Source organism: Mus musculus, chromosome 12 (genome assembly GCF_000001635.26).
Source record: "Mus musculus strain C57BL/6J chromosome 12, GRCm38.p6 C57BL/6J".
Classification (NCBI taxonomy): Eukaryota; Metazoa; Chordata; class Mammalia; order Rodentia; family Muridae; genus Mus; species Mus musculus.
In genome coordinates, this window is record NC_000078.6 from 114,223,647 (window position 1) to 114,250,851 (window position 27,205).

Consider the following 27,205-nt stretch of genomic DNA (forward strand, 5'->3'; position numbering starts at 1 on the left):
AGTGCCACCTTTGGTTTTCTCTCTCTGATTTCTAAGAATATTGAATACTGGTTTATATATGTGTTGTACATTCATGTTTTCTTTTCAGAGAACCATCTGTGTTTAATTCTTCTCTCTGTTGGTTTTGTTATTTGGGTTAATGTTTTAGCTTAGTGTAGATTCTATCTACTAATATTATTCAAAAATATACCGGAAAAAGATTTTTCTCTTCTTATTAATAACCACTAAATATATCAAATTTCACTAGCTATTAAGAAAAGCCAAACTAATTCTACTTTTAAATTTCATCTGGACCATTAAAATGAATAATGTATATTAAAATGTCTTTTGTATGCTGCCAATGTTTGTGAAGTACAATATTTGAATGCTGATGGTGTTAGGTTAATTAGTAAAAGTATTAAGGAAATCATTGTGACGACTTCTCAAAGAACTCAAATTTAATGTGGAAAATTTAATAATAACTCATACTAATTTTGGACTAGTATCATCTTAGATGTCTATGACCTATTGAATATATAAAAGAGATATGACAAATATTCACACTGCAATTGCATTTGCCAGTAAAGAAAAACATAGTCAACTATAAGGACATTTGGTACAACTGGGAAACATTATTTTTGTTTCAGGGTTGGGAAAGACCCAGAGGGGATCACCCCCTCAAAGGAGAAGGGGATGAGGGATGAGGGTTAAGGAAGGACTGGGATGAGGAGCAGCATTTAAATGTAAATAAATAAAAAACTGAGCTGGTTAGCTAGCCCCATCCTTTACCTGGGGTCCATGCTTATCTATTGGAGATGATCACTACAGGTTCTCTCTCCCCTGTGTTTGGAGGTTTGGATAATGTAATCCCTGTTGGGTCGCTTCCCTGGAGTCTGGGACTCTCTTGTGGCTTCCATCAGTTCCTCACCCTCCACTGCTACATATTTCTAATCATTTTTCCAGACTCTCTGAACGTCTTTCTCTTTCTTGATCCTGCCCTTCTTTTTACCCTCATTCTCCTTTTCCCCTCACAGACCCCTCCTTTCCTCTACCTCCTATGATTATATTGAACCCCTTCCTAAGTATGATTGAAGCATCCACACTTTGGTCATCTTCTTGTTAAGCTTTGTATGATTTGTGGGTTGTATCATGGATATTCTGAGCTTTGGGGATAGTAACCACTTAACAATCAGTACATAGCATGAGTGTTCTTTTGTGTCTTGGTTACCTCACTCAGGATGATATTTTTTTGTCCCATGCATTTGCCTGTGAATTTCATGAAGTCATAGATATGTAATACTCCATAGTGTAAATGTATCACATTTTCTGTATCCATTCTGTTGAGAAACACCTGATTTTTTCCCATTTTCTGACTATTATGAATGAGGCTGCTATGAACATAGTCAAGCATGTTTCCTAGTTATATGTTGGAGCATCTTTTGGGTATATGCCAAGTAGTGGTGTAGATAGGTCATCAGGTAGAACTATTTTCAATGTTCTGTGGAACCACCTGAGTGTTTCCCAAAGTGTTTTTCCCAGGCTGAAATACCATCACCAATGAAGAGTTTTCCTCTTTCTCTACATCCTCAACATTATCTACTGTTGCCTGAGTTTTGATCTTAGCCATTCTGATTTGCATGGTATGGAATCTCAAGGTTGTTTTGATTTGCATTTCCTTGATGACCACAGATGTTGAATATTGTTATAGTGCTTCTTAGCCATTCTAGATTCCTCTGTTGAAAATTGTTTAGTTATGTACACCATTTTTAATGTGGTTATTTGAGTCATGGGCATCTAGCTTCTTGAGTTCTTTGGATATTTTCCATATTAGCCTTGTATAGGATGCAGGGTTGGTAAAGATCTATTTCCAATTTGTACATTGCAGTTTTGTCTTATTGACAGTCTCCTTTGCCTTACAGAAGCGTTTCAATTTTATGATGTCACATTTGTCAATTCTTTCACAGATTTATACATCTTACAGATAGATACATCATGAATTTATCAGTGGTTAGGTATTTCAATGGTAAGATCATTTGGACAAACCTCTGGAGATTTCTGAAATCTCCTTGCTGCAAGATACTACTGATCAATGTTATGGACAAACCTTGAAGCACATTCTCTAGGAAAATGCATCAGTGTTTGGAGTTACTATTCACACAAGAGCCATACTGGACAAGTCAAGGAGAGTGGCTCTGATGGTTTATTAAATGTAAGCCTATGCTATTGAGCTCAAATGAATATGAAACTCAGTGTGTTAGTTGATGTTCTATAAATGTAAAGAGACACCATAACAATAGCAATTCTTACAAAGCAAAACATTTAATTGGAGCTGACTACAGTTCAGACATTTATTTTATGTTCATGGCAAGAACCATGATAGCCTGATAGCAAACATGGTGCTAGAGAGGTAGCTAGAGTCATATATCTGGGTTAGAAGATATCAGCAACAGAAAGTGACACTGGGCTTCACTTGAGTATCTGATATCATACATCCGACACTGGTGACATACTTACTCCAATAAGGCCACACCCACCCCATCAATGTTACATCTCCTAATTCTGTCACTGGATAGGAGGTTATAAAAGGTTATTTTCATTCAAACTACTATACCTGGTGACAAAGTCATATCAATGACAAGCCTCTGAAAGTAAATAGAAGTCAGTAGCTTTTAAGTATATGATAAACTTCATGTGAAAATATAAAATTATTATTAAAATTAAATGCGTTTCTTAAGAAAGTTTTTGGCTTCAGAAAATTGGAGTCCATTTGGCAAATTGTATCTTATATCTTGGGTATACTAAGTTTTGGGCTAGTATCCACTTATCAGTGAGTACATATTGTGTGAGTTCCTTTGTGATTGGGTTACCTCACTCAGGATGATGCCCTCCAGGTCTATCCATTTGCCTAGGAATTTCATAAATTCATTCTTTTTAATAGCTGAGTAGTACTCCATTGTGTAAATGTACCACATTTTCTGTATCCATTCCTCTGTTGAGGGGCATCTGGGTTCTTTCCAGCTTCTGGCTATTATAAATAAGGTTGCTACGAACATAGTGGAGCATGTGTCCTTCATACCGGTTGGGACATCTTCTGGATATATGCCCAGAAGAGGTATTGCTGGATCCTCTGGTAGTACTATGTCCAATTTTCTAAGGAACTGCCAGACTGATTTCCAGAGTGGTTGTACAAGCTTGCAATCCCACCAACAGTGGAGGAGTGTTCCTCTTTATCCACATCCTCGCCAGCATCTGCTGTCACCTGAATTTTTGATCTTAGCCATTCTGACTGGTGTGAGGTGGAATCTCAGGGTTGTTTTGATTTGCATTTCCCTGATAATTAAGGATGTTGAACATTTTTTCTGGTGCTTCTCTGCCATTCATTATTCCTCGGGTGAGAATTCTTTGTTTTGTCCAGAACTTAATAAGAAATTCTTTGCCTCTGAGAGTCATTAGATTGTAGAAGATAAAATTGAAATTTCATCTAATAGATTCAGCATGTGAAGAAATAACTTGATATCACTACAGTTGATTTATTCCTGATTAGAAATCAGAGTTTGGGGGAAGACCATGTTGTCAAATGGACAAGAAAAATGGAGTTGATATGTACTCTTATTTTTAAAATTCAATGTTTGTTTTACCTATATTTAGGCCTGTGTGAGAAAATCAGATCCCCTGAAACTGGAGTTACAGACATTGTGATCTGCAGTGTGGGTGCTGCAAATTCAATCCTGGTCCTCTGGAAGGGCAGCTTGTGCTCTTAACAATTAATAGAGTCAAGCCCTCAATTCTGTTATCTTGATAAGTCCATTTGGTAATCTCAGGTCTCTTTGCTCTTCACAACTTTCTTCATATAAACTCTATAGTTAATAATCAGCCCAGAAGCCTCGGGGCTCTTGCATAGAGAATAAGATTTCAGAGCTCTTCTAATGGAATCTAAAGCAGACATCTGAATATCTTTTGAGGTACAGTCATGCAGCTATGTTGAGAACTGCCCTTATTAACCTCTATGGTAATAAGTTCAAAATTCATCTGATTATCAATACCCACTTTGTAACTGGAGAAAATTAGAAATGTGTTTTGACAACTCATTGGAATTTTGTGGGTTCATCAGCAATTTTGATCATCTCCCAGGAACTAGACATTTATTTCTTATGGTATCTACATTTCTACTCCAAGACACTGACATAAATATTATAGACATATCTGGTTATCGTTAATCAATGAAACATTTTTTTTTGGAATTCTCTGAAACAAAACCCTCCCCTGAAACAATAAAGTAGACTCTTCTTTATTCAGCAGTCTGTGAAGGACATTCTACCATCCCATGGAGGTTTGAACCCTGCACTCTCCTTCTACTCTTTTTTTCCCTCTCAAGGTGATATCCAATAGCGTCCAAGGAGAAAACAAAGGCCAAAATAAGTGAATTACTAGGGGGACATACCCAACTATAACAATTTTGTTTTTTTCACTTAATTTCAGCAGCAAAGGCAACATTTTAACTTTGGGCTTTCACACATTTCTAAATATTCAACTTATATTCTTTAATATTATTATTATTGGGTATTTATTTCATTTACATATCCAATGCTATCCCAAAAGCCCCCCACACCCTCCCACATCCACTCCCCCAACCACCCAATCTTGGCCCTGGCGTTCCACTGTACTGAGGCATACAAAGTCTGCATGACCAATGGGCCTCTCTTTCCACTGATGGCCGACCAGGCCATCTTCTGATACATATGCAGCTGGAGACACGAGCTCGGGGGGAAGGGGGGGTACTGGTTAGTTCATATTGTTGTTCCACCTATAGGGTTGCAGATCCTTCCAGCTCCCTGGGTACTACCTCCAGCTCCTCCATTGGGGGCCCTGTGATCCATCCTATAGCTGACTGTGAGCATCCACTTCTGTGCTTGCCAGGCCCCAGCATAGTCTCACAAGAGACAGCTATATCAGGGTCCTTTCGAGGAAATGCAAATTTAAAAAGCCCTGAGGTTCCACCTCATACCAGTCAGAATGGCTAAGATCAAAAATTCAGGTGATAGCAGATGCTGGCAAGGATGTGGAGAAAGAGGAACACACCTCCATTGGGGATTGCAAGCTTGTACAACCGCTCTGGAAATCAGTCTGGTGGTTCCTCAAAAAATTGCTATATAGCGTGCTCTGGGTTTAACTGCATGATAAGACATTGCTCAGAGAAGATGCAAGGGTCTTTTTGGACACTGAGAATTTTGACAATTATATATAGTTATGTCATGCATTTTTAAAAATCAATTTATTTTTTTACAGTCTATGTTTTATTCCCCCGCCCCGTCCACCCTTTGAATGTTCCACATCCCATACATCCTCTCCATGCCCCAGTCTCGACTTGGAAGACCCCATCTCACACCTCACCTGACCTCTAAACTCTCTTGGACCTCCAGCCTCTTGGCGGTTATGTACATCATCTCTGAATGAACACAGACCCAGAAGTCCTGTACTGTACTTATTCTGGGAACCTCATATCAGCTGGATTATGCTGTCTGTTTGGTTGTCCAGTGCTTGGGAGATCTTGGGGGTCCTGATTAATTGAGACATCTGATCCTCCTACAGTACCGCCCTACTCCTCAGCTTTATTTCAGCCTTCCCTAATTCAACAACAGCTTTCAGCTGCTTCTGTCTATTGAATGGGTGCAAATATCTGACTCTGACTCTTTCAGCTGCCTGTTGGGTGTTTTGGAGGGCAGTCATCATAGGTCCCTTTTTGTGAGCACTCCATAGTCTCAGTAATAGTGTCTGGCCTTGGAACCTCCCCTTGAACTGGATCCCATTCTGGGCCTGTTGCTGGACCTTCTTTTCCTCAGGCCCCTCTCCATTTCCGTCCCTGTAACTCTTTCACACTGGAACAATTATGGGTCAGAGATGTGACTGTATGATGGCAACTCCATCCCTCACTTGATGTCCTGTCTTCCTGCTGGAGGTGGGTCCAATGATAGAAATAAGTTCACTCTCCCTACTGTTGGGCATTTCATCTTAGGTCCCTTCCTTTGAGTCCTGAGAGTCCCACAACTCCCAGCTCTCTGGTGCATTCTGGAGGGTCTCCCCAACCTCTTATTTCCTGAGGTTGCCTGTTTACATTATTTCTGATGGCCCTCAGGGCTTTGGTCATTTTCCCTCATCCAGTACCAGATTAGGTTCCCCTCTCCCCTATTCCCCATCCCATCCATTTTCCATCCCATGTCCCTCCCTCCCTTCCCACTTTTTATTGCTTTATTTTCTCTCCCAAGTGGGACTGAGACTTCCTCATTTGGCACCTCAGCTTGTTGACCTTTTTGAGTTCTGTGGATTGCATCATTTTCCCCTAATATCCACTTATATACTATGCATGTCTTTTTGAGTCTGAATTACCTCACTCAGGATGATATTTTCTAGTTCCTTCCATTTGCCTGCAAAACTCATGATGTCCTCATTTTTTTTTAAAAGGAAAAAATATATTTCAATAGTACAACCAGCACAAGACACATCTTTTTGTTGTTAGAGCGGCAAGAAAGCACTCAGCTTTCCCCTTAACAGTGTTCAGACCTTTACAAAGCGATTCGACAGTTGAGCAGCCTTGTCATGTAACTAGATGTTAACTTATTCAACTACGTTAGTGGTTAGTTAAATCTGGCATGTATGTAACAGCATTAGGAACATTACGCGGAGACACGGTAACAAACATTCATATAAAAAAGAGTAAACTCCACGGAGGTGAACTGTGGTTTTCCCCTTGGTTTGGATAACAAAGATTTTATACATTAAAGTCATGGTAGTGCTTGCATTTACATGTGCTGTGTCACACAGAAACTCAAAGTGCTATTTCAAATCCATAGAAGTTATCTTCAGCATGGTGCTCATTTTTAATAGCTGAGTAGAATTCCATTGTGAAAATGAATCACATTTTCTGTATCCATTCTTCTGTCGTGGGATATATAGGTTGTTTCCATCTTCTGGCTATCACATATAAGGCCACTATGAACATAATGGAACACATGCCCTCTGGCATGTTTGGCCACCTTTTGGGTATATTCCCAAGAGTAGTGTAGCTGGGTCTTCAGGTAGATCTATTTCCAATTTTCTGAGATAACTTCAGATTTATTTCCAGAGTGGTTGTACCAGTTTTCAATCCCAGCAGCAATGGCGGAGTGTTCCTCTTCCTTCACAACTACTCATCCACTCCAACATGTGTTGTCAAATGATGTATTAATCTTAGCCATTCTGATTGCTGTAAGGTGGAATCTCAGGGTCGTTTTGATTTGCATTTCTCTGATCACTAAGGACTTTGAACATTTCTTTAGGTGCTTCTGAGCCATTCAAGATTCCTCAGTTGTGAATTCTCTGCTTAGTTCTATACCCCATTTTCTGATTGGGTTGTTTGTTTGTTTGTGGCCAACTTATTGAGTTCTTGATATATTTTGGTTATTAGCCCTCTATCCGATGTGGGGTTAGTCATTTTTTTCCCAATCTGGAGGTTGCCAATTTGTCTTATTGACTATGTCCTTTGCCTTACAAAAGCTTTCCAGTTTCATGAGGTCCCATTTATCAATTGTTGAGGTATTAAAGTTCTGTTTAGGAAATTTCACCCTTGTTCCAATGAATTCAATGCTCTTTCTCACTTTCTCTTCTATTAGATTTAGTGTATCTGGTTTTATGTTGAGGTACATGATCCACTTGGACTTGAGATTTGTGACAAAGTGACAAATGAGATTCTATTTTCATTCTTCTACATACAGATAGTCAGTTAGACCAGCACCATTTTTTGAAGATGCTTTCTTTTTTTCCATTGTATATTCTTGGAATATTTGTCAAAGATCAAGTGATGATAAGTGTGTGGTTTGATTTTTGGGTCTTCAATTCTATTCCATTGATTAAGGTATCTGTCCCTGTACCAGTATCATGCAGTTTCTAAAACTATTGCTCTATAGTAAAGCCTGAAATCAGGGATAGTGATTATCCCCCCAGCTGTTCCTTTATTGTTAAGAATTGTTTTCACTCTTCTGGGTTTTTTGCCTTTTCAGATGAATTTGAGAATTTCTTTTTCCATGTCTTTTGAGAATTGCATTGGGATTTTGGTGGGGATTGCCCTTGGTAGGATGGCCATTTTTACTATATTAATTCTGTCTAATCCATGAGCATGGGAGATCCCTCCATTTTATGAGATCTTCTTCAACTTCTTTCTTGAGAGACTTAAAGTGATCGTCATACAGGTCTTTCACTTGTTTAGTTAGAGTTAACCCAAGATATTTTATATTATTTGTGGTTATTGTGATGGGAGTTGTTTCCTTAATCATTTTTCTCAGCCTGTTTATCCTTGTAGAGAGGAAGACTAGTGATTTATTTGAGGTAATTTTACATCTGGCCACTTTGCTGAAGTTGTTTTATTCAGCTGGAGAAATTCTCTAGTAGAATTCTGTGGGTAGATTATGTATGCTATCATGCCATCTGCAAATAATGAAACCTTCATTTTTTTTCTTTCTCAATTTGTATCCAGTTGATCTCTTTTTATTTTTTTTATTCTTCTAGCTAGCACTTTGAGTATTATATTGAATAGATAAGGAGAGAACAGACATCCTTGTCTTCTCATTTCAATGGGATTGCTTCAAGTATTTCTCCATTTGATTTTTTATTTCATTTTTTAATTAGGTATTTTCTTTATTTACATTTCAAATGATATCCCAAAAGTTCCCCAGACCACCCTCCACCCCCTACCCACCCACTCCCACTTCTTGGCCCTGGCGTCTCCCGTATTGAGGCATATAAAGTTTGCAAGACCAAGGGGCCTCTCTTCCCAATGATGGCCGACTAGGCTGTCTTCTGATACATATGCAGCTAGAGACACGAGCTCTGGGGGTACTGGTTATTTCATATTGTTGTTCTACCTATAGGGTTGCCGACCCCTTTAGCTCCTTGGGTACTTTCTCTAGCTCCTCCATTGGGGAGTCCTGTGTTCCATCCAATAGCTGACTGTGAGCATCCACTTCTGTGTTTGACAGGCCCCGGCATAGCCTCACAAGAGGCAGCTAAATCAGGGTCCTTTCAGCAAATCCTTGCTGGTGTATGCAATGGTGTCAGCATTTGGAGGCTGATTATGGGATGGATCCCCAGGTATGGCAGTCTCTTGATGGTCCATCCTTTTGTCTCACGTGAGAGACCAAAGTGTGGGAAACTAAGTTACACAGTTACTCTCACCCTAAAGATCCCGCTGATCCTTTGAAGGGAATTATGTCACCCCCTCCTTCAGTGCCTCCACTTGGTGCCTGAGACTGCCAGCTTCACTCTCCTTCACTTGGTGCAAAGAACTGCTTAGATTAAGGCAGATTCACCTCCTCCACCATGTCTCCATTTGGTGCTTGAGAATGTTTAGTCAGGACAGGCACTCCAAGATAAACTGCAGAACGTTTGAAGGCTGCCTGGGATAGTTTTAGGGCCCACATTCCAAGATAAGTTGCAAGAAGCCTGTAATCAGCATCTGCCCCAGATGTCCATCCCTTTCTATATATTTTATTATGCCCCTTCGAACCCTCCCTATTTTCTCTCACTGTGTGCTTATAACCTGGCTCTTAGCCTTCATTAAACAGACCTAGACAACTCTGTACTTGGACTCGCTCCCCTTTCTCTGTCCACTTCTCTTGCAGGCCTCAGTCCTCCTCAACCCACAGAATAACTAGGTCCTGCTGGACAGGACAGTCTCAGCTTAGACTTTTTCTCTGTAACTCCTTCCATGGGTGTTTTGTTCCCAATTCTAAAAAGGGGCAAATTATCTACACTTTGGTCTTAGTTCTTCTTGAGTTTCATGTGTTTTGCAAATTGTATCTTGTATCTTGGGTATTCTAAGTTTCTGGGCTAATATCCACTTATCAGTGAGTACATATCATGTGAGTTCCTTTGTGATTGGGTTACCTCACTCAGGATGATGTCCTCCAGGTCCATCCATTTGCCTAGGAATTTCACAAATTTATTCTTTTTAATAGCTGAGTAGTAATTCATTGTGTAAATGTACATTTTTTTGATCCATTCCTTTGTTGAGGAACATCTGGGTTGTTTCCAGCTTCTGGCTATTATAAATAAGGCTGCTATGAACATAGTGGAGCATGTGTCCTTCTTACCAGTTGGAACATCTTCTGGATATATGCCCAGAAGATATTGCGGGATCCTCCGGTAGTACCATGTCCAATTTTCTGAGAAACCACCAGACTGATTTCTAGAGTGGTTGTACAAGATTGCAATCCCACCAACAGTGGAGGAGTGTTCCTCTTTCTCCACATCCTCGCCAGCATCTGCTGTCACCTGAGTTTTTGATCTTAGCCATTCTGACTGGAGTGAAGTGGAATCTCAGGGTTGTTTAGATTTGCATTTCCCTGATGATTAAGGATGTTGAACATTTTTTCAGGTGTTTCTCTGCCATTCGGTATTCCTCAGGTGAGAATTCTTTGTTCAGCTCTGAGCCCCATTTTTTAATGGGGTTATTTGATCTTCTGGAGTCCACCTTCTTGAGTTCTTTATATATATTGGATATTAGTCTTCTATCTGATTTAGGATAGGTAAAGATCCTTTCCCAATATTTTGGTGGCCTTTTTGTCTTATTGATGATATCTTTTGCATTACAGAAGCTTTGTAATTTTATGAGGTCCCATTTGTCAGTTCTCAATCTTACAGCACAAGCCATTGCTGTTCTATTCAGGAATTTTTCCCCTGTGCCCATATCTTTGAGCCTTTTCCCCCACTTTATCCTCTATAAGTTTCACTGTCTCTGGTTTTATATCGCTGATCCACTTAGATTTGACCTTAGTACAAGGAGATAGGAATGGGCCAATTTGCACTCTTCTACATGATAACCACCAGTTGTGCCAGCACCAATTGTTGAAAATGCTGTCTTTTTTCCACTACATGGATTTAGCTCCCTTGTCAAAGATCAAGTGACCATAGGTGTGTGGGTTCATTTCTGGGTCTTTAATTCTATTCCATTGGACTACTTGTCTGTTGCTATACCAGTTCCATGCAGTTTTATCACAATGGATCTGTAGTACAGCTTTACGTTGGGCATGGTGATTCCACCAGAGGTTCTTTTATCATTGAGAAGAGTTTTTGCTATCCTAGGTTATTTGTTAGTCCAGATAAATTTGCAAATTGCCTTTTCTAATTTGTTGAATAATTGAGTTGGAATTTTGATCAAAATTGCATTGAATCTGTAGATTGCTTTTGGCATGATAGCCATTTTTACTATATTGACCCTGCCAATCCATGAGCATGGGAGATCTTTCCATCTTCTGAGATCTTCTTTAATTTCTTTCTTCAGAGACTTGAAGTTTTTATCATACAGATATTTCACTTCCTTAGTTAGAGTCACACCAAGGTATTTTATAATATTTGTGACTATTGAGAAGGATGTTGTTTCCCTAATTTCTTTCTCAGCCTGTTTATCCTTTATGTAGAGAAAGGCCATTGACTTGTTCGAGTTAATTTTTTTTTCCATTTTTTATTAGGTATTTAACTCATTTACATTTCCAATGCTATACCAAAAGTCCCCCATATCCACCCACCCCCACTCCCCTGCCCACCCACTCCCCCTTTTTGGCCCTGGTGTTCCCCTGTACTGGGGCATATAAAGTTTGCAAGTCCAATGGGCCTCTCTTTCCAGTGATGGCCGACTAGGCCATCTTTTGATATATATGCAGCTAGAGTCAAGAGCTCCGGGGTACTGGTTAGCTCATAATGTTGTTCCACCTATAGGGTTGCAGATCCCTTTAGCTCCTTGGCTACTTTCTCTAGCTCCTCCATTGGGAGCCCTATGATCCATCCATTAGCTGACTGTGAGCATCCACTTCTGTGTTTGCTGGGCCCCGGCATAGTCTCACAAGAGACAGCTACATCTGCGTCCTTTCAATAAAATCTTGCTAGTGTATGCAATGGTGTCAGCGTTTGGATGCTGATTATGGGGTGGATCCCTGGATATGGCAGTCTCTACATGGTCCATCCTTTCATCTCAGCTCCAAACTCCGTCTCTGTAACTCCTTCCATGGGTGTTTTGTTCCCAAATCTAAGGAGGGGCATAGTGTCCACACTTCAGTCTTCATTCTTCTTGAGTTTCATGTGTTTAGCAAATTATATCTTATATCTTGGGTATCCTAGGTTTGGGGCTAATATCCACTTATCAGTGAATACATATTGTGTGAGTTTCTTTGTGAATGTGTGACCTCACTCAGGATGATGCCCTCCAGGTCCATCCATTTGGCTAGGAATTTCATAAATTCATTCTTTTTAATAGCTGAGTAGTACTCCATTGTGTAAATGTACCACATTTTCTGTATCCATTCCTCTGTTGAGGGGCATCTAGGTTCTTTCCAGCTTCTGGCTATTATAAATAAGGCTGCTATGAACATAGTGGAGCATGTGTCCTTCTTACCTGTTGGGGCATCTTCTGGATATATGCCCAGGAGAGGTATTGCTGGATCCTCCGGTAGTACTATGTCCAGTTTTCTGAGGAACCGCCAGACTGATTTCCAGAGTGGTTGTACAAGCCTGCACTCCCACCAACAATGGAGGAGTGTTCCTCTTTCTCCACATCCTCGCCAGCATCTGCTGTCACCTGAATTTTTGATCTTAGCCAATCTGACTGGTGTGAGGTGGAATCTCAGGGTTGTTTTGATTTGCATTTCCCTGATGATTAAGGATGTTGAACATTTTTTCAAGTGCTTCTCTGCCATTCGGTATTCCTCAGGTGAGAATTCTTTGTTCAGTTCTGAGCCCCATTTTTTAATGGGGTTATTTGATTTTCTGAAGTCCACCTTCTTGAGTTCTTTATATATGTTGGATATTAGTCCCCTATCTGATTTAGGATAGGTAAAGATCCTTTCCCAATCTGTTGGTGGTCTTTTTGTCTTATTGACGGTGTCTTTTGCCTTGCAGAAACTTTGGAGTTTCATTAGGTCCCATTTGTCAATTCTCGATCTTACAGCACAAGCCATTGCTGTTCTGTTCAGGAATTTTTCCCCTGTGCCCATATCTTCAAGGCTTTTCCCCACTTTCTCCTCTATAAGTTTCAGTGTCTCTGGTTTTATGTGAAGTTCCTTGATCCACTTAGATTTGACCTTAGTACAAGGAGATAAGTATGGATCGATTCGCATTCTTCTACACGATAACAACCAGTTGTGCCAGCACCAATTGTTGAAAATGCTGTCTTTCTTCCACTGGATGGTTTTAGCTCCCTTGTCGAAGATCAAGTGACCATAGGTGTGTGGGTTCATTTCTGGGTCTTCAATTCTATTCCATTGGTCTACTTGTCTGTCTCTATACCAGTACCATGCAGTTTTTATCACAATTGCTCTGTAGTAAAGCTTTAGGTCTGGCATGGTGATTCCGCCAGAAGTTCTTTTATCCTTGAGAAGACTTTTTGCTATCCTAAGTTTTTTGTTATTCCAGACAAATTTGCAAATTGCTCCTTCCAATTCGTTGAAGAATTGAGTTGGAATTTTGATGGGGATTGCATTGAATCTGTAGATTGCTTTTGGCAAGATAGCCATTTTTACAATGTTGATCCTGCCAATCCATGAGCATGGGAGATCTTTCCATCTTCTGAGATCTTCCTTAATTTCTTTCTTCAGAGATTTGAAGTTTTTATCATACAGATCTTTCACTTCCTTAGTTAGAGTCACGCCAAGATATTTTATATTATTTGTGACTATTGAGAAGGGTGTTGTTTCCCTAATTTCTTTCTCAGCCTGTTTATTCTTTGTATAGAGAAAGGCCATTGACTTGTTTGAGTTTATTTTATATCCAGCTACTTCACCGAAGCTGTTTATCAGGTTTAGGAGTTCTCTGGTAGAATTTTTAGGGTCACTTATATATACTATCATATCATCTGCAAAAAGTGATATTTTGACTTCCTCTTTTCCAATTTGTATCCCCTTGATCTCCTTTTGTTGTCGAATTGCTCTGGCTAATACTTCAAGTACTATGTTGAAAAGGTAGGGAGAAAGTGGGCAGCCTTGTCTAGTCCCTGATTTTAGTGGGATTGCTTCCAGCTTCTCTCCATTTACTTTGATGTTGGCTACTGGTTTGCTGTAGATTGCTTTTATCATGTTTAGGTATGGGCCTTGAATTCCTGATCTTTCCAAAACTTTTATCATGAATGGGTGTTGGATCTTGTCAAATGCTTTTTCTGCATCTAACGAGATGATCATGTGGTTTTTGTCTTTGAGTTTGTTTATATAATGGATTACATTGATGGATTTTCGTATATTAAACCATCCCTGCATCCCTGGAATAAAACCTACTTGGTCAGGATGGATGATTGCTTTAATGTGTTCTTGGATTCGGTTAGCGAGAATTTTATTGAGGATTTTTGCATCGATATTCATAAGAGAAATTGGTCTGAAGTTCTCTATCTTTGTTGGGTCTTTCTGTGGTTTAGGTATCAGAGTAATAGTGGCTTCATAAAATGAGTTGGGTAGAGTACCTTCTACTTCTATTTTGTGAAATAGTTTGTGCAGAATTGGAATTAGATCTTCTTTGAAGGTCTGGTAGAACTCTGCACTAAACCCATCTGGTCCTGGGCTTTTTTTGGTTGGGAGACTATTAATAACTGCTTCTATTTCTTTAGGTGATATGGGACTGTTTAGATGGTCAACTTGATCCTGATTCAACTTTGGTGCCTGGTATCTGTCCAGAAATTTGTCCATTTCGTCCAGGTTTTCCAGTTTTGTTGAGTATAGCCTTTTGTAGAAGGATCTGATGGTGTTTTGGATTTCTTCAGGATCTGTTGTTATGTCTCCCTTTTCATTTCTGATTTTGTTAATTAGGATTTTGTCCCTGTGCCCTTTAGTGAGTCTAGCTAAGGGTTTATCTATCTTGTTGATTTTCTCAAAGAACCAACTCCTCGTTTGGTTAATTCTTTGAATAGTTCTTCTTGTTTCCACTTGGTTGATTTCACCCCTGAGTTTGATTATTTCCTGCCGTCTACTCCTCTTGGGTGAATTTGCTTCCTTTTTTTCTAGGGCTTTTAGATGTGTTGTCAAGCTGCTAGTATGTGCTGTCTCCCGTTTCTTCTTGGAGGCACTCAGCGCTATGAGTTTCCCTCTTAGAAATGCTTTCATTGTGTCCCATAGGTTTGGGTACGTTGTGGCTTCATTTTCATTAAACTCTAAAAAGTCTTTAATTTCTTTCTTTATTCCTTCCTTGACCAAGGTATCATTGAGAAGAGTGTTATTCAGTTTCCACATGAATGTTGGCTTTCCATTATTTATGTTGTTATTGAAGATCAGTCTTAGGCCATGGTGGTCTGATAGGATACATGGGACAATTTCAATATTTTTGTATCTATTGAGGCCTGTTTTGTGATCAATTATATGGTCAATTTTGGAGAAGGTCCCGTGAGGTGCTGAGAAGAAGGTATATCCTTTTGTTTTAGGATAAAATGTTCTGTAGATATCTGTCAGGTCCATTTGTTTCATAACTTCTGTTAGTTTCACTGTGTCCCTGTTTAGTTTCTGTTTCCACGATCTGTCCTTTGAAGAAAGTGGTGTGTTGAAGTCTCCCACTATTATTGTGTGAGGTGCAATGTATGCTTTGAGCTTTACTAAAGTGTCTCTAATGAATGTGGCTGCCCTTGCATTTGGTGCGTAGATATTCAGAATTGAGAGTTCCTCTTGGAGGATTTTACCTTTGATGAGTATGAAGTGTCCCTCCTTGTCTTTTTTGATAACTTTGGGTTGGAAGTCGATTTTATCCGATATTAAAATGGCTACTCCAGCTTGTTTCTTCAGTCCATTTGCTTGGAAAATTGTTTTCCAGCCTTTCACTCTGAGGTAGTGTCTGTCTTTTTCCCTGAGATGGGTTTCCTGTAAGCAGCAGAATGTTGGGTCCTGTTTGTGTAGCCAGTCTGTTAGTCTATGTCTTTTTATTGGGGAATTGAGTCCATTGATATTAAGAGATATTAAGGAAAAGTAATTGTTGCTCCCTTTTATTTTTGTTGTTAGAGTTGGCATTCTGTTCTTGTGGCTGTCTTCTTTTTGGTTTGTTGAATGATTACTTTCTTGGTTGTTCTAGGGCGTGATTTCCGTCCTTGTATTGCTTCTTTTCTGTTATTATCCTTTGAAGGGCTGGATTCGTGGAAAGATATTGTGTGAACTTGGTTTTGTCGTGGAATACTTTGGTTTCTCCATCTATGGTAATTGAGAGTTTGGCCGGGTATAGTAGCCTGGGCTGGCATTTGTGTTCTCTTAGTGTCTGTATAACATCTGTCCAGGCTCTTCTGGCTTTCATAGTCTCTGGTGAAAAGTCTGGTGTAATTCTGATAGGCCTTCCTTTATATGTTACTTGACCTTTCTCCCTTACTGCTTTTAATATTCTATCTTTATTTAGTGCATTTGTTGTTCTGATTATTATGTGTCGGGAGGAATTTCTTTTCTGGTCCAGTCTATTTGGAGTTCTGTATGCTTCTTGTATGATCATGGGCATCTCTTTTTTTATGTTTGGGAAGTTTTCTTCTATTATTTTGTTGAAGATATTAGCTGGCCCTTTAAGTTGAAAATCTTCATTCTCATCAATTCCTATTATCCGTAGGTTTGGTCTTCTCATTGTGTCCTGGATTACCTGGATGTTTTGAGTTAGGATCCTTTTGCATTTTGTATTTTCTTTGACTGTTGTGTCGATGTTCTCTATGGAATCTTCTGCACCTGAGATTCTCTCTTCCATTTCTTGTATTCTGTTGCTGATGCTCGCATCTATGGTTCCAGATCTCTTTCCTAGGGTTTCTATCTCCAGCGTTGCCTCGCTTTGGGTTTTCTTTATTGTGTCTACTTCCCCTTTTAGTTCTAGTATGGTTTTGTTCATTTCCATCACCTGTTTGGCTGTGTTTTCCTGCTTTTCTTTAAGAGCCTGTAACTCTTTAGCAGTGCTCTCCTGTAAATCTTTAAGTGACTTATGAAAGTCCTTCTTGATGTCCTCTATCATCATCATGAGAAATGTTTTTAAATCTGGGTCTAGATTTTCGGTTGTGTTGGGGTGCCCAGGACTAGGTGGGGTGGGAGTGCTGCGTTCTGATGATGGTGAGTGGTCTTGATTTCTGTTAGTAGGATTCTTACGTTTGCCTTTCGCCATCTGGTAATCTCTGAAGCTAGCTGTTTTAGTTGTCACTGTTAAGAGCTTGTTCTTCAGGTGACTCTGTTAGCCTCTATGAGCAGACCTGGAGGGTAGCACTCTCCTTAGTTTCAGTGGGCAGAGTATTCTCTGCAGGCAAGCTCTCTTCTTGCAAGGCTGGTACCCAGATATCTGGTGTTCGAACCAGACTCCTGGCAGAAGTTGTGTTCCACTCACTAGAGGTCTTAGGATCACGTGTGGAATCCTGTGTGGGCCCTTGCGGGTGTCAGGCGACTCAGCTGGCAAGGTAGCCCGGGGCTCGAGTGGAGTGGAAGGGGTTTGTGCCCCAGATCAAGCCTGGGTAGCCTGCTTCCCTATGTACCGCAGTCTCAAGTTCCGCGCAATTGGATTGGGGCAGGCACTGTGATCCACTCACCAGAGGTCTTAGGGTCCCGTGGGGAGTCCTGTGTGGACCCTTGCGGGTGTTGGGCAAGACTCTGCTGGCAAGGTAGCCCGGGGCTCGAGTCTCGAGTCGAGCGGAAGGGACTTGTGCCCCAGATCAGGCCCGGGTAGCCTGCTTTCCTATGTACTGCAGTCTCAAGTTCCGTGTGATTGGATTGGGGCAGGCACTGTGGTCCACTCACCAGAGGTCTTAGGGTCCCGTGGGGAGTCCCGTGTGGGCCCTTGCGGGTGTTGGGCAAGACTCTGCTGGCAAGGTAGCCCGGGGCTCGAGTCTCGAGTCGAGCGGAAGGGACTTGTGCCCCAGATCAGGCCCGGGTAGCCTGCTTCCCTATGTATCGCAGTCTCAAGTTCCGCGCGATTGGATTGGGGCAGGCACTGTGGTCCACTCACTAGAGGTCTTAGGGTCCCGTGGGGAGTCCCGTGTGGGCCCTTGCGGGTGTTGGGCAAGACTCTGCTGGCAAGGTAGCCCGGGGCTAGAGTCTCGAGTCGAGCGGAAGGGACTTGTGCCCCAGATCAGGCCCGGGTAGCCTGCTTCCCTATGTACCGCAGTCTCGAGTTCCGTGTGATTGGATTGGGGCAGGCACAGTGGTCCACTCACCAGAGGTCTTAGGGTCCCGTGGGGAGTCCCGTGTGGGCCCTTGCGGGTGTTGGGCAAGACTCTGCTGGCAAGGTAGCCCGGGGCTCGAGTCTCGAGTCGAGCGGAAGGGCTCGAGTTAATTTTATATCCAGCTATTTCACTGAAGCTGTTTATCAGGTTTAGGTGTTCTCTGGTAGAATTTTTAGGGTTACTTATATATACTATCACATTATCTGCAAAAAGTGATATTTTGACTTCCTCTTTTCCAATTTGTATCCCCTTGATCTCTTTTTGTTGTAGAATTTCTCTGGCTAGGACTTCAAGTACTATGTTGAATAGGTAGGGAGAAAGTAGACAGCCTTGTCTAGTCCCTGATTTTAGTGGGATTGCTTCCAACTCCTCACCATTTACTTTGATGTTGGCTACTGGTTTGCTGTAGATTGCTTTTATCATGTTTAGGTATGGGCCTCGAATTTCTGATCTTTCCAAGACTTTTATCATGAATGGGTGTTGGATTTTGTCAAATGCTTTCTCCACATCTGAGGAGATGATCATGTGGTTTTTTTCCCCTTTGTTTTTGTTTATATAGTGGATTAAGTTGATAGATTTCCATATATTAAACCATCCCTACATACCTGAAATGAAACCTACTTGGTCAGGATGAATGAATGTTTGATGTGTTCTTGGATTCCATTAGCGAGAATTTTATTGAGTATTCTTGCATCAATATTCATAAGGGAAATTGGTCTGAAGTTCTCTGTTTTTGTTGGGTCTTTCTGTGGTTTTATGTATCAGAGTAACTTTGGCTTCATCGAATGAATTGGGTAGAGTACCTTCTACCTCTATTTTGTAGAATAGTTTGTGAAGAACTGGGATTAGATATTCTTTGAAGTTCTGAAAGAACTCTGCAGTAAACCCATCTGGTCCTGGGGTTTATTTGGTAGGGGGACTATTAATGACTGCTTCTAATTCTTTAATGGATATAGGACTGTTTAGATCATTAATCTGATTCTGATTTAACTTTGGTACCTGTTATCTGTCTAGAAATTTGTCCATTTCATCCAGGTTTTCCAGGTTTGTTGAGTATAGCTTTTTGTAGAAAGATCTGATGGTGTTTTGGATTTTTTTCAGGATCTATTGTTATGTCTCCTTTTTCATTTCTGATTTTGTTAATTAGCATGCTGTTCCTGTGCCCTCTACTGAGTCTGGCTAAGGGTTTTTCTATCTTGTTGATTTTCTCAAAGTACCAGCTCCTTGTTTGGTTGATTCTGTGAGGAGCCGCCCTTGCAATCGCCATTACAAGATGGCACTGATATCCGGTGTTCTAACTGGTAAACAAGTAGTCTGCGCATGTGCTGGCGTATTTTTTCATTCCTTGTGCCCTGCCTGTTCTGTGGCGTCATCTGGGCTGATAGTGAGCAGCCAGTCAGGATGAAATGTCTCCAACCCCTCCTGTGGTCTATTTAAGGACTGAGTTTCCTGTGTTCTGGGCCTCCTCCCCCAGAAGCTAATCATCTTTCTCTCGAGATGCATTAAAGCTATGCTGCAGAAGGATCTGAGTGTGTCCTGTGTATGTGTCCTCGCTGGCAAGACTCCATATCATCACAGGCACATGATTCTTTGAATAGTTCTTCTTGTTTCCACTTGGTTGATTTTGCCCCTGAGTTTGATTATTTCCTGCAGTCTACTCCTCTTCAGTGAATTTGCTTCCTTTTTTTTCTAGAGCTTTTGGGTGTGTTGTCAAGCTGCTAGTGTGTGATCTCTTAATTTCTTTTTGGAGGCACTCAGAGCTATGAGTTTTCCTCTTAGAAATGGCTTTCATGTGTCCCATAAGTTTGGGTATGTTGTGGCTTCATTTTCATTAAACTCCAAAAAGTCTTTAATTTCTTTCTTTATTTGTTCCTTGACCAAGGTATTATTGAATAGAGTTTTGTTCAGTTTCCATGTGAATGTTGGCTTTTTATTATTTATATTTTTATTGAAGATCAGCCTTAGTCCGTAGTGATCTGATAGGATGCATGGGACAATTTCAATATTTTTGTATCTGTTGAGGCCTGTTTTGGGACCAATTATTTGGACAGTTTTGGAGAAGGTACCATGAGGTGCTGAGAAGAAGGTATATCCTTTTATTTTAGGATAAAATGTTCTGTAGACATCTGTTAGATCCATTTGTTTGATAACTTCTGTTAGTTTCACTGTGTCCCTGTTTAGTTTCTTTTTCCATGATCTGTCCATTGGTGAAAGTGGTGTGTTGAATTCTCCCACTACTATTGTGTGAGGTGCAATGTGTGCTTTGAGCTTTACTAAAGTATCTTTAATGAATGTGGCTGCCCTTGCATTAGGAGCATAGATATTCAGAATTGAGAGTTCTTGAAGATTTTACCTTTGATGAGTATGCAGTGCCCCTCCTTGTCTTTTATGATAACTTTGGGTTGGAAGTTGATTTTTTTTCGATATTAGAATGGCTACTCCAGCTTGTTTCTTCATACCATTTACTTGGAAATTTATTTTCCAGCCTTTCACTCTGAGGTGGTGTCTGTCTTTTTCCCTGAGATTGGCTTCCTGTAAGCAGCAAAATGTTGAGTCCTGTTTGTGTAGGCAATCTAATATTTATTGGGGAATTGAGTACATTCATATGGAGAGATATTAAGAAAAAGTAATTGTTGTTTCCTATTAAATGTTAAAGTTTTTTTTTTTTGTTGTTGTTGTTGTTAAAGTTGGCATTCTGTTCTTGGGGCTGTCTTCTTTTAGGTTTGTTGAAGGATTACTTTCTTGCTTTATCTAGGGTGGAGTTTCCGTCCCTGTGTTGGAGTTTTTCTATTATTATTCTTGGAAGGGCTGGATTCGTGGAAAGATAGAGTATGAATTTGGTTTTGTAATGGAATACTTTCGTTTCTCCATCTATGATAATTGAAAGTTTAGCTGAGTATAGTATTCTAGGCTGGCATTTGTGTTCTCTTAGTGTCTGTATAGCATCTGTCCAGGATTTTCTGGCTTTCATAGTCTCTGGTGAGAAGTCTGATATAATTCTAATAGGCCTGCCTTTACATGTTACTTGACCTTTTTCCCTTACTGCTTTTAGTATTCTATCTTTATTTAGTGCATTTGTTGTTCTGATTATTATGTGTCTGGAGGAATTTATTTTCTGGTCCAGTCTATTTGGAGTTCTGTAGGCTTCTTGTATGATCATGGGCATCTCTTTCTTTAGGTTTGGGAAGTTTTCTTCTATAATTTTGGTGAAGATATTTGCTGGCCCTTTAAGTTGAAAATCTTCATTCTCATCTACTCCTATTATCCATAGGTTTTGTTTTCTCATTGTGTCCTGGATTTCCTGGATGTTTTGACTTAAGATCTTTTTCATTTTGCATTTTCTTTGATTGTTGTGCCCATTTTCTCTATGGAATCTTTTGTACCTGAGATTCTCTCTTCCATCTCTTGTATTCTGTTGCTGATGCTTGCATGTATGGTTCCAGATTTCTTTCCTAGGGTTTCTATCTTCAGCATTGCCTCATTTTGTGTTTTCTTTATTGTGTCTACTTCCCTTTTTAGGTCTTGTATGGTTTTGTTCAATTCCATCACCTGCTTTGTTGTGTTTTCCTGTTTTTTTTTAAGGACTTCTACCTGTTTGGTTGTGTTTTCTTTCTTTCTTTCTTTCTTTCTTTCTTTCTTTCTTTCTTTCTTTCTTTCTTTCTTTCTTTCTTTCTTTCTTTCTTTCTTATTTTTTTTCTTTAAGGACTTGTACTCTTTAGCAGTGTTCTCCTGGATTTCTTTAAGTGATTCATTAAAGTCCTTCTTGATGTTCTCTACCATCATCATGAGATATGCTTTTAACTCTGAGTCTAGCTTTTTGGCTGTGTTGGGGTATCCAGGACTGGCTGAGGTGGGGGTTCTGGGTTCTGATGATGGTGAGTGGTCTTGGTTTCTGTTAGTAAGATTCTTATGTTACTAACTTTAGCCACTTGGTAATCTCTGGAATTATTTGTTATAGTTGTCTCTGGTTACAGCTAGTTCTTCCGGTGTGATTCTGTTAGCCTCTATCAACAGACCTGTGAGACTAGATCTCTCCTGAGTTTAAGTGGTCAGAGTACTCTCTGCCGGCAAGCTCTCCTCTTGCAGGGAAGGTGCACAGATATCTTGCGTTCAGACCTGCCTCCTGGCAGAAGATGAAGGCCGGAAACTGGGCCTTTTCCAGAAGCTGTGTGGCTTCTGCCTGTCCTAGCAGCTGTTAGCTTCTGTAGTCCAAACTCTCACCTGCACAGACTAGTTTCTGAGGGGTCCGGGAACCAAGATGGCTCCCCCAGGTGCTCTGGCAAAGCCCCCTCTCCATCTAATTTGATATTGTTTGTTGGTTTGCAGTAAATTGCATTTATCATATTTAGGTATGAGCCTTGAAGTCCTGATCTCTTCAATACTTTTAAAATGAAGGGGTGTTGTATTTTCTCAAATGTTTTTTTCTGCATCTAAGGGGCTGATGATGTTATATTTTTCTTTGAGTTTGTTTATATAGTGGATTATGTTAATGGATTTTTCATATATTCAACTAACCTTGCATCCCTGGGATGAAGCCTATTCAATTGTGGTTAATGGTGATTTTGATGTGTTCTTGGATTTGGTTTGCAAGAATTTTATGGAGTATTTTTGCATCGATATTCATAATTGAGATTGGTCTGAAGTTTTATTTTTTTGGTTGTGTCCTTGTGTGATTCAGGTATTAGAGTATATGTGGCTTCATTAAATGAGTTAGGTAGAGTTCCTTCTGTTTCTATTTTATTGAATAGTTTGAGGAAAATTGATATCAGATTTTCTTTGAAGGTCTGTTAGAATTCTGCACTAAATCCATCTGGCCCTGGGAGTTTTTTTGGTTGAGAGGTTTTTTTAATGAACTCTTCTATTTCCTTGTACAATATGGGCCAGTTTCAGTAGTTTATTTGCACTTTATTTAACTTTGTTATGTGGCATTTGTCTAGAAAACCATCCATTTATTCTAGATTTTACATTTTTGTTGAGTATAGGCTTTTAAAGTAGGTTCTGATGATGTTTTTTTTTTTTAATTCTCCATTTCTGTTGTTTGTCCCCCTTTTCCTTTTTTATTTTATTAATTTGGTTACTGCCTCTTGGTGCTTTAGTTAGTTTGGCTATCTTGTTAATTCTCTCTAGGGACTAACTTCTGGTTTTGTTGATTCTTTGTATTGTTTTCTTTGTTTCTATTTGACTGATTTTGACCCTGAGTTTTACTACTTCCTATCTTCTCCTCCTCTTGGGTGAATTTGCTTCTATTTTTCTTAAAACTCTCAGGTGTGCTGTTGAGTTGTAAGTGCAAGATCTCTCCAGTTTCTTTACCAGGGTACTTAATGCTATGGAGTTTTCTCCTGTCACTGCTTTCATTTTGACCCATAAGTTGTGTATGATGTGTCAACTTTTTCATTAAATTCTAGAACATTTTTACTTTCTTTATTTCTTCCTTGGCCAAGTTATCATTGAGTAAAGAGTTGTTCAGTTTCCACATGTTTGTAGGGTTTCTGTAGTTGTTGCTGTTATTGAAGACTAACCTTAGGGCATGGCGATCTGATGAGATGCATAGTATTATTTCAGTCTTCTTATATCTGTTGAGATTGTTTTGTGACCAATGATATAGTCAATTTTGGAGAAGGTACAATGAAGTACTGAGAAGAAGGTGCATTTTTTTGTTTTAGGGTGAAATGTTCTCTAATTTCTGCATGAAACATATCTGTTAAATCCATTTGGTCCATAACCTCTTTTAGATTCACTGTCTCTCTTTGTTTTGTTTTGTTTTGTTTTGTTTTGTTTTTCTTTGATACAGTGTTTCTCTGTATAGCTGTCCTGGAACTCACTTTGTAGACCAGGCTGGCTGCCAACTCTGAAATCTGCCTGCCTCTGCCTCCCAAGTGCTGGGATTTAAGGCGTGTGCCACCACTGCCTGGCGTCACTGTGTCTCTTAAGTTTCTGTTTCAATGACCTGTCCATTGGTGAGAGTGGGATGTTAAAATATTCCACTATTATTGTGTGGGGTTCAATGTGTGTTTTGAGTTGTAATAGTTTACTTTATGAATTTGTGTCCTTTTGTGGCATAGATGTTCAGAATTGAGACTTTCTCTTGGATTTTCCCCTTGATGAATATGAAGTGTCCTTCTTTATCACACTTCAAACTTTTGGTTGAAAATCTATTTTATTGGATATTAGGATGGCAACTCATACTTGTTTCCTTGGACAATTTGCTTGGAAGACTTTTTCCATCCTTTCACTCTGAGATAGTGCCTGTCTTTGTTACTGAGGTCTGTTTCTTGTTTGCAGCAAAATGCTGGATCTTGTTTGTGTATCCAGTCTGTTATCTCATGTCTTTTAATAATTGTATTGAGTCCATTAATGTTGAGAGATATTAAAGAGAGATGGCTGTTGGTTTATGATATGTTTGTTTTAATAGGTGGCTTTATGTGCTTGTGCCGCTCTGCTTTTGCCTTTGTTGTGATATGCTTAATATATTGTCCCTTCTTTGGTGCAGTTATCTTCCTTGTGTTGTTCTCCTTTTAGGATCCTCTGCAGGGATGGGTTGGTAGATAGATACTATTTGAATTTGGATTTGTCCTGGAAATATTTTCATTTCTCCATCATGTTGATAGGGATTTTTACTGGGTATAGTAGCCTGGGCTTGCATTTGTGTTCTCTTAGATTCTGGATGACCCCTGACCAGGCTCTTCTGGCTTTCCTAGTCTCTGTTGAGAAGTCTGGTGTAATTCTGATAGGTCTATCTTTCTATGTTACTTGACTCCCCCCCCTTTTAGCTTCTAATATATCTTTCTTTTCTCTGTGCACTTAGTGTTTTGATAATTATATGATACAAAGATTTTCTTTTTTGGTGCCTTTTATGGTGTTGTATAGGCTTCTTATACTTTTATGGCCATCTTTTGTTTTTAGGTTGGGGAAGTTTTCTTCTATGATTTTGTTGAAGACATTTTCAGGTCTTTTGAGCTGAGAATCTTCATTCTACTTTATTCCAATTATTCTTAGATTTGGTATTTTCATTGTGTCCTGAATTTCCTGGATACTTTGGGTTAGGAGTTTTTTTATGTTTTGAATTTTCTTTGACAGTTGTGTCAATCTCTTCTACTATATCACCTACACCTGAGATTCTCTCTTCTATCTCTTGTATTCTGTTGGGGATACTTACATCTCTAATTCCTGACCTCTTTCCTAGGTTTTCCATTTCCAGGTTTGCCTCCATTTGTATTTTCTTTGTTGTTTATACTCCCATTTCTAGGTCTTGGATCACTTTATTCAATTCCTTCATCTGTTTACCTGTGCTTTCCTATATTTTTTTTCAGTGAATTGTTGATATCCTCCTTAAAGGACTCTTATCTTCATGAGATATGATTTTAGGACAGATTCCTGATTTTCAGGTGTGTTGATGTATTCAGGGCTTGCTGTGCTGAGAGAACTGGGTTCTGATGATGCCTATGTATTTTGGCTTCTGTTGCTTTTGGTCTTGCCCTTGCCTTTCACCATCTGGATATCCCTGGTGTTTGTTAGTCTTGGTGACTGTATGGAGTCTGCCTCTTTTGTCCCTGAGTTACTTCATGTTTCTTGGTAGGCCTGCAGCCCCCTCTGTCACAGATCACCTGTGAGACTTTCCTACTTGGGCTCCTCACAGGAGCAGAGAAGATAGTGATCTGTTGCCCTGGCTACAGTACATCCCCTGGGACGCCTTCAGACTATTGAGTCTTCATTGGAGCAGTCGATCTGTTTTCCAACCGCCCTGAGTCTACCCAATCCTCAACTGCTCTGAGAGAAGCATCAGCATCTCCTCAAGTGCTCTGAGTGCAGCTGGTCCTCAACTGCTCAACTGCTCTGAGTGCAGTGGGTCTTCAAGGATGCATTGGGTTATGGAGTCTTCATGGGAGCAGATGAAATAGGGGTCTGCCCCAGCAGCAAGGACTGGGCAGAAGCAAGTCATGCCTCTTTTTAAAATAAGAAATTTAAATAGTATCACATACTATTATATTGCCACATCAGGCTCAGGTTTGGTATATTATCCCAGTCTCTGTGTTTGTATTTATCCTTGCTGTATATAGATTCTCTATGAGAAAACACTTGTTCAGAATTAGACTTGTCTGGTAAAGTTATAAAATTTCCCTAAATGTGAAGGGAAAATTATTGATTCTGTTCATTTTAGTTCAGGAAAACATGAATACATATTTTGTTTGAAGCAAATGTACTTGACATCAGATGACTGCATATTTACAATTTCAAATTATAAGCAGCCATATCCAAGAAACCTAGAGTAAGTATCAACATAGTCACAGATGTAAGCACATGTTTTACCTTGAATATATCCTCAATACGTGAGGATAAACTTTTGACATTAAATTTCATTAAATTAATGATGAGAGACATATATTCAGTGTTCTTCCTTTTTAACACACAAATCTCTGTTTTTATAAAAATAACCTTTGTTCTTTCAATTGCATTTAGATCAGTATTATCTAGCAGGTTTTGTCAATTATATGATGTAGATATTATTCCCTGGACAAGGAAGGATCCTTTGGGTGGAGTCAATACAATGCATATATATCAACACTAATATAAAATTTTATTTTATACCCTATGGCTATTTGCCCACTGGATGCCAACCAGAAATGGAGAGAACCTGGAACCTGCTGACTTCATGCCACTGGATACCTTTGAGTTTCGAAATTAATGCTAGGGAGCTGGAAGCTCCCTGGATTGTCTCTGAGACACTCATAGCAGAGAGCAGAAACAAAGCACAGGAGCAGTCCCAGGACTCACATGCCCTGAAGAAGGATCCTATGATAGCTTATTAGTCAGGACTTGGCCTTCAGCCTTGTACTGTGGGGTCTTTTTTGCACAGAGGGCGCTCCTGAGGAAGAATGAGTGGATCTGGAGACAGTGGTGAAACTCTTTGAGAAGGATTAAGAAGTATGTCTCTGTTGGGCAAAATATGTCAGTGAAGGAAGGCTTCTGACTTGAAATGATTTATCCAATTCTCAGAGTTCCCTAACTTTATTTCTTTTTATTATTATTACTATTAATTTTAATTTATTTTTAAATTAGGTATTTTCT

General features: G+C 39.8%; 1 gene; it reads right to left on the reverse strand.

Annotated features, from left to right (window-relative positions):
* Nucleotides 1-27,205, reverse strand: part of Igh (immunoglobulin heavy chain complex) — a 2,751,187-nt gene that overhangs the window by 964,879 nt on the left and 1,759,103 nt on the right.